This window comes from Pelodiscus sinensis, chromosome 4 (assembly GCF_049634645.1).
Source record: "Pelodiscus sinensis isolate JC-2024 chromosome 4, ASM4963464v1, whole genome shotgun sequence".
Lineage (NCBI taxonomy): Eukaryota > Metazoa > Chordata > Testudines > Trionychidae > Pelodiscus > Pelodiscus sinensis.
This window is the reverse complement of record NC_134714.1, coordinates 65,294,876-65,302,187: the sequence shown is the minus strand read 5'-3', so window position 1 is coordinate 65,302,187 and position 7,312 is coordinate 65,294,876. Positions and strand designations below refer to the sequence as shown.

Here is a 7,312-nt window from a genome sequence, read left to right as displayed (position 1 = left end):
CAATATTTTCTTATGGAGGTAGGGACTTCGGATCAGGTAAATATGCCGTTTGTAGTACAGCTTTTGCTAGTTTGGTATGCTGAAGGGGTCCTGAGGTGAGAGCATAATGTTTGAAAAGGTGTTTTCTGATGACCACATGGCTGCTGTGCATGTGTCATGTAGTGGGATTTTCCTTAGGTAACCCACGGATGCAACAACTACCCTTGTGGAGTATGTCCGAATCGGAACTGGCAGAGGTAGGTCATTTAGGGAATGACAGGTAGCAATGCAATCTGAGATCCAATGTGACAACCTCTGTGATGAAATTTGTTTTCCCTTGCTATGATCTGCAATGGAGACAAAAAGACGAGGAGAGAATCTGAAAGATTTTGTTCTGTCGATGTAAAAGGAGAGAGCCCTTCTGACATCTAGAGTGTGCATCTGAGCTTCAAAAGGATTAGCGTGGGGGTTTGGAAAGAATACTGGTAAGTATATTGTCTCATTCAAATGGAAAGGGGAGCGCACCTTGGGGAGGAATTTTGGGTGCGGTCGCATCATGACCTTGTCCTTAAAAAATACAGTGAAGGGTGTTTCTGCCATCAGGGCAGCCAACTTGCTCACTCTGCGGGCTGATGTTATTGCTACCAAAAATGCTGTCTTTAAGGATAAATGTCTTGGGAACATGTCGCCATGGGTTCAAATGGCAATTTTGTGAGGGCGGTTTTGTTAGTACCAAGTGTAAGTCCCAAGGCTCTTGAGGGGGTGTGACTTCTGGGTACAGAGCCTGAAGACCTTTCAAAAATCACTTAGTTACTGGGTGTGCGAAGACTGTGGTGTCTTCCACTGTTGTGTGAAAGGTTGCAATGGCTGCTAGGTGGACCCTGACTGAACTGAGGGAGAGATGTGATTGAGGTGTAGCATATTCCAGTATATCAGGAAGTGGAGCATTTTGAGGTCGTATGTTACGAGAGGTTGCCCAGAGAACAAATCGAGTCCATTTGCTTATGTATGTTTTTCTTGTTGCAGGTGCTCTGCTCTGTAAGAGGACATCACGTACTTGTTGAGAGCACTGCAGTTCTATGTTGAGAGCATCTAGGTACCACGCCTTGAGATGGAGCGTGCGAAACTGTGGGTGAGTATACATGATCCCTGGCTGATAAAGAATGTTGGGATTATTCGGAAGCGTGATTGGTTGATGTATTGCTAGCCTGAGTAGAAGGGGAAACCATGGCTGTCGGGGCCAGCAGGGTGCAACGAGGATAACTTTGGCTTTGTCGTTCAGAATCTTTACGAATACTCTGTTGAGGAGAGGAAATGGGGGGAAGCATAATGTAGGAGTACATTTCAGGTTATAACTAGAGCATCTCTGGAGGACTCTTTCCCCATGTCCGCCCTGGAGCAATAACTTTGGCATTTTTTCTTTATTGACGTGGCAAATAGATCTTCATTGGGGAAACCCCATCGGTTGACTATGTCGCTGAGGAGCGTATAGTCAAGTTCCCATTCGTGCTCTTGTGGCAGAGCTCTGCTGAGGACATCGGATGTAGAATTGAGGGCCCCAGGAAGATGGGAAGCGGATATGCCTTCTGTCTGGGCACCCCAACCCGTAAGGGATGCATCTGTAGTGACAACTACAGAGGGTTCCAGGGTTTGAAAGGGAATGCCTATGCACAGGTTGCATGATTTTGTCCACCAGTGTAGGGATGCTTTCACTGGGTGTGGTAGTGTAATCATTTTGTTCATATGATGGACATGCGGCTTGTACTTGCTTCAAAGCCAACCCTGGAGGCATCTCATAAAGAGACGTGCATTTGGGACCACAGGATTGCAGGATGCCATGTGACCTAATAGTTGAAGGCAGTCGTAAACCCTTACTACTGGCATATCTTGAAGGGATTTTGCCAGTTGACTGATGCGAGTGAATCTGTCGGTCAGTAAAGAGGCTCTGGCTGTGATCGAATTGAATTGAGCTCCGATGAATTGGATTGTTTGGGTTGGCATGAGTGTTGATTTGCCATAATTTATTAGAAAGCCTAATGAGTGAAGACAAGTTATCGCAGTAATGATATCTTGGTAACAGTCTTGACTGGTCCTCACTTTGATAAGGCAATCGTCTAAGTATGGGTAAATCGTGATTCTTTGCTTTCTGAGGTGAGCAGCGACAGCCGCTAGAATCTTCTTGAATACTCTTGGTGCAGTACAGAGTCCAAAGGGGAATACCATGTACTGGTAATGTTGGAGACCTAAAGTAAAACGGAGAAAACGTCCACGAGGGAGGTGAATGGATACATGAAAATATGCGTCCTGCAGGTTGAGAGAAGAAAACCAGTCACCAGGCTCCAGAGTTGGGATAATAGTATTTAGAGTGACCATTTTGAATTTTTGTTTCCTTATGTATTTATTTAGTAAGCGAAGATCAAGGATCGGTCTCCAACCACCTGTCTTCTTTCCTACAAGAAAATAATGTGAGTAGAATCCGGTTCCTTAGAACTCTTGCAGTACTGTTGCTATAGCTCTTACTTCAAGAAGGTGGTCAACTTCTTGTAGTAATATGATCCCGTCCCTGAAGAGGGACAGGGTGGGAGGCTGGGAAGGGGGAGGAGAGAGAAAAGCAATGGTATACCGTAGGGAGATAGTTTGAGTTACCCACTTATCAGGGGTAATACATACCCAATTTGAAAGGAAAGGTAATAAGCGAAAAAGGAAAGGTTTAGAACGAGTCTCAAGCTCTGATGCATCTGGTGTAGTTTTACTTCTCTCGACTGTTGTTTCAAATTTGCTTGCTGCGTTGGGATGAACAGTTGGGGTTATTAGTCTGAGGGCAACGCCTGTGCTGCCTGCTGCGACCCCTCTGTTGGTACGGGGCCTGGTCTTGCCTCTGGTACTGGTAGGTGAATTGTGGGTAGCTACGTCTCTGATATGGTTGGTACCCGTACTGTCTGTCTTGTCATACCGGTTTGGATACCGAGCAACCACAGTATGGCTCTGGACTCTTTCATCGATTGAAGCAGTTCGTTGGTCTTTGCAGAAAACAGTTTTTCTCCATCGAAGGGAAGGTCTTCTACTGATGGCTGCACTTGGCGGGGGAAAGCGGAGGAGTTGAACCATGAAGCTCGTCTCATACAGTATGTCTACACTACACAGTTAATTCGAACTAACAGACGTTAGTTCGAATTAACTTTCATAGGCGCTACACATGCAAACCGCTAGTTCGAACTTAATTCGAACTAGCGGTGCGCTTAATTCGAACTAGGTAAACCTCATTCTACAAGGACTAACGCCTAGTTCGAATTAACTAGTTCGAATTAAGGGCTGTGTAGCCACTTAATTCGAACTAGTAGGACGCTGGCCCACCCCAGCTTTCCCTGGTGGCCACTCTGGGTACCACCAGGGAAACTCTTCTGCCCCCGTCCTGGCCCCGGAGCCCTTAAAGGGGCACGGGCTGGCTACGGTGCCCGTGCCAGGTGCAAGCCTGCTAGCACCCAGCCAGCAGACCCTGCACCTGGCACGGCTCGAGCCGGCCACCCGCTGCCACCCAGCCCTCCGCCTCTTCCCAGGACCAGGCTGGCGGCTCCCGGGAGCCTGCCCAGGGCCGCAAGAGGCGGGCGCCCACCTGGTGTAGTGCAGACATCGCGGGCCTCATCCACAACCTCCGCACTAGGCACAGGAAAGTGGCTGTCTAGGGCAGGATAGCTGCCAGCCTGGCCACCCGGGAGCAGGTTGGCATGAAAATCAAGGTGGTCCACTGAGATCCCCGACCCTGAGCCCTGAGCTTAGAATGGCCGTACTGGGTCAGACCAAAGTTCCATCTAGCCCAGTAGCCTGTCTGCCGACAGTGGCCAACACTACATACCCCGGAGGGGATGGACCGAAGACAATGACCAAGCCATTTGTCTCATGACATCCATCTCCAGCCTTCTACAAACAGAGGCCAGAGACACCATTCCTACCCCCTGGCTAATACCGCTCCATGGACCCAACCTCCATGACTTTATCTCACTTCTCTTTAAACTCTGTTCTAGTTCTAGCCTTCACAGCCTCCTGCAGCAAGGAGTTCCACAGGTTGACTATTTGCTTTGTGAAGAAGAACTTTCTGTTGTTAGTTTGAAGCCTGCTACCCATTCATTTCATTTGGTGTCCTTTAGTCCTTCTATTATGGGAACTAATGAAGAACTTTTCTTTATGCACCCTCTCCACACCACTCATGATTTTATAGAGCTCTATCATATCCCCCCTCGGTCTCCTCTTTTCTAAGCTGAGAAGTCCAAGTCTCTTTAGCCTCTCTTCATATGGGACCTGTTCCAAATCCCTGATCATTTTAGTTGCCCTCCCCTCTCCCACCCTCTCTCTTCCCCTCTCCCACCTCCTTTTCCCAGTCTCCCCGAGTTTTGTTCAATAAAGAGAGTTTCTATTTTTGAACACACATGTCCTTTATTTTGTACATCAGGAAGAGGGGCTAGGAAGGGGTAAGTGGAAGGAGGTGAGGGAGGAATGGGGTACGAGCACCCGATGGGGAGGACTGGGCTGGCTCTGCGGGCTCCTTGGGGTGGAAACTCTCCTGAAGCCCCTTGATTGACCCCCCCCCCCGGATGGCAGCCTGCGGCAAGTGCAGCCAGGCTGATGGCAGAGTGCTGTGATGTGCCGAGTGTGGGCACTTAGGGCACTCCAAGCCAGGACTGCTTTGCAAGCGGGGAACCCCTGAGAACTGTCTGTCCGGGGTGGGGGTTGGGTCCCTTTAAGCACAGCCCTCGGCTAGCCTGAGACAGCAGCTCCACGCTGCAAGTCCTAATCTGACGCCCTGCCAGCACTGCTTCCGGCCATCCTTAACGTCGGTTCAGGGTCCACTCAGTGTGGACATGCTAGTTCGAATTAGCAAAACACAAATTCGAACTAGTTTTTAAGTCTAGATGCGCTAATTGGAATTAGCTTAGTTTGAATTAACTAATTCGAACTCAGTTAGTTCAAATTAGTGCTGTAGTGTAGACATACCCATAGTGACTGCTGTTGCAGTAGTCCTTGTAGCTGTGTCTACTGCATCAAATGCAGCTTGCAGGGCTATCCGTGATATTATCTGGCCTTCTGAAACAAGAGCCTGAAACTGTGCCTTCTTACTATCAGGGATATCTTCAATAAAAGTATTGAATTTTGTATAATTATTGAAATCGTATTTACTTAATAAAGCAGCATAGTTTGCCACTCTCATCTGAAGAGTGACTGAGGCATAAAACTTTCTTCTGAAGGTATCCAGGCATTTATTGTCCTTTTCAGATGGGGTGAAACGATTTTGTTGGTTGTTCCTCTGCTGTGCAGCGTCTACTATGAGGGAGTTGGGTGGAGGGAGGGGGGAGAGAAAAAAGGAATTGAGAACCACTGGGGAGGACATAATATTTTCTGTCGGCTTTCCTGCATGTTGGGGGGACAGATGCAGGTGTTTTCCATAGTGTTTTAGCGGGCTCCAGGATGGCTGGATTAATAGGGAGTGCCATCTTTGTTGCTGTACTGGGCTGAAGGATGTTAGTGAGTTCACGTTGAGAAAGCTGAACTTCTTCCATAGATATATTTAAATCGATAGCAACTCTTTTAAATAATTATTGAAAAGAGGAGAGATCATCGGAGGTATGAGTGACAGGTGGTAACAACGCCTGTTCCATGGTAGAGGCTGCATTTGAATCTAACAGAGATGTAGAAGCCGACATAGGAGAGCAATGGCTTTCGCTGCCAGTTCTCCTCAGAGGTGTGGGGTGAATGGTTTAAGGGAGAGCAGGGCTTTGCCATATGCTTGGTTTTACACGGTTTCTTTTTATATTGTTGAGGTGGTTGATTGAATATTTGCCACTGTGGGAGGCAAAGCATAGGTGGTGGCATCCAAAAATAAGGAGCCCAGGGAGCCAATTGTGTTCTAAAAAAGTCCTGTTGTTGCTGATAAGCAGACCAGATAGAGCCCTCCATATATGGCTGAGGTGAAAAAGCAAGTAAGCACTCTTCCTTGTCCTCAGAGAGGGCAGAGGGGAAGTCAGAATAATCAGAGAATGGAGATTGAGGATGTATGTTATCAGTTAAATTATCCGCCTGTGAAGTGGAGGAAATTACCAGGTCTTTGTGGTCACTGTGACTAATGAGGGGAGTATGCAGGGAGGCTAGCTCTGTTAACTGTAAACAATTTGCCCCTGCTGTGCAGATAGCTCTGTTCTGAGGTGTTGCCCCTGGTAATGGAAGAGGGGGGTCAGCACCCAGTAGTTGGTCTGTGAGGGGATTCCTCAAAACTGAGCTAGGAGCCGGAAGAGCTGCTGTACCTGGTGGGAGGGCAAGCACTGCCATGTCAGACAACGCGGAATGTGAGGCAGGCACGGGAGACCTGTTGCCTCAGTAAGGGAAGTCTTTTACATTTTTATTGCCCTTTTTGTACTGGCCCGAGGTGCCTGGGCGGTCAAACATGCTCAGGCGGTTATTGCCTGAGCAGTGTGTCTTTTTGCCTCAGAGTGCTGCTTTCTGGGCTGCTGGTTCAGAGAGCTTGCCCCTGCCTTTGATGGCTTAGGGGACGTTTGCCTCAGAGGTGGATTGCTCAGACCCAAGCCCGGGTCAGAGCTATTGTCTGTCCTTGTCACAATAGGACATGTTAATTTGTAGCTCTCTGTCTTTATGCGCTTTCAGCTTAGCGCAGTGGGAGACAAGTTCTTGTAGAGCCTGCAGCTTTAAAGCCAAGTGGCTGAAGACCGCAGTTCAAGACTGCAGTGATTTTCTGTTTCTCTTTTTTTTTTAAACCTAACTCTAAACAAGTGGAATAACTAACTCTTAACCATGAAACTGTAAAGGTAAGCTAATTCTAAGAACAATGGATTGTGGAAAGGGATTTGTGAGGACAAGTCTTTGCAGAGCAGGAGAGTTCCATCTGAAGCTGGGGGCGGTAGAAAGGAACTGAAGAGGGGGGGCGTGCATGCGTGATAGTACTGAGGTAGGCTTGCGCATGCACGGCCCCTGATACGTTGCTGAGAGAAAAATTTGTCGGGAAGCTCTGGGGCACTCAACACCTCATGTGGGGAACTGCCAGGGACGCTTCTCGACGAAGAACTAACCACTTCATTCTACGATTACAACTAAATTAAAAACATATAGAAAAACAGGCTCCAATTAAGCTAGCTGACACAAAGGCAGATATCTATCATGCTCAGGGCTGGACAAACGGCAGCGAAAACCGTTCACCAGCCCCATACTGCGCATGCGCAAGACCCACACTGTACATGCGCGCGCCACCGGTGAACGGGGCACGCGGTTGAAATGGCGAGTAGATTCTATGTTTGTCGAGCCCTGATCATGCTTATGCACAAATTACCCC

At 48.1% G+C, this 7,312-nt stretch overlaps 1 protein-coding gene and 1 long non-coding RNA gene across 2 annotated transcripts in view; one reads left to right on the top strand and one right to left on the bottom strand.

Annotated features, from left to right (window-relative positions):
- The window catches only part of LOC102450239 (MAX gene-associated protein-like), a 212,947-nt gene that overhangs the window by 27,276 nt on the left and 178,359 nt on the right, over positions 1 to 7,312 (bottom strand). The window lies entirely within an intron of this gene.
- Positions 1 to 7,312, top strand: part of LOC142829132 (uncharacterized) — a 217,553-nt gene that overhangs the window by 123,373 nt on the left and 86,868 nt on the right. The window lies entirely within an intron of this gene.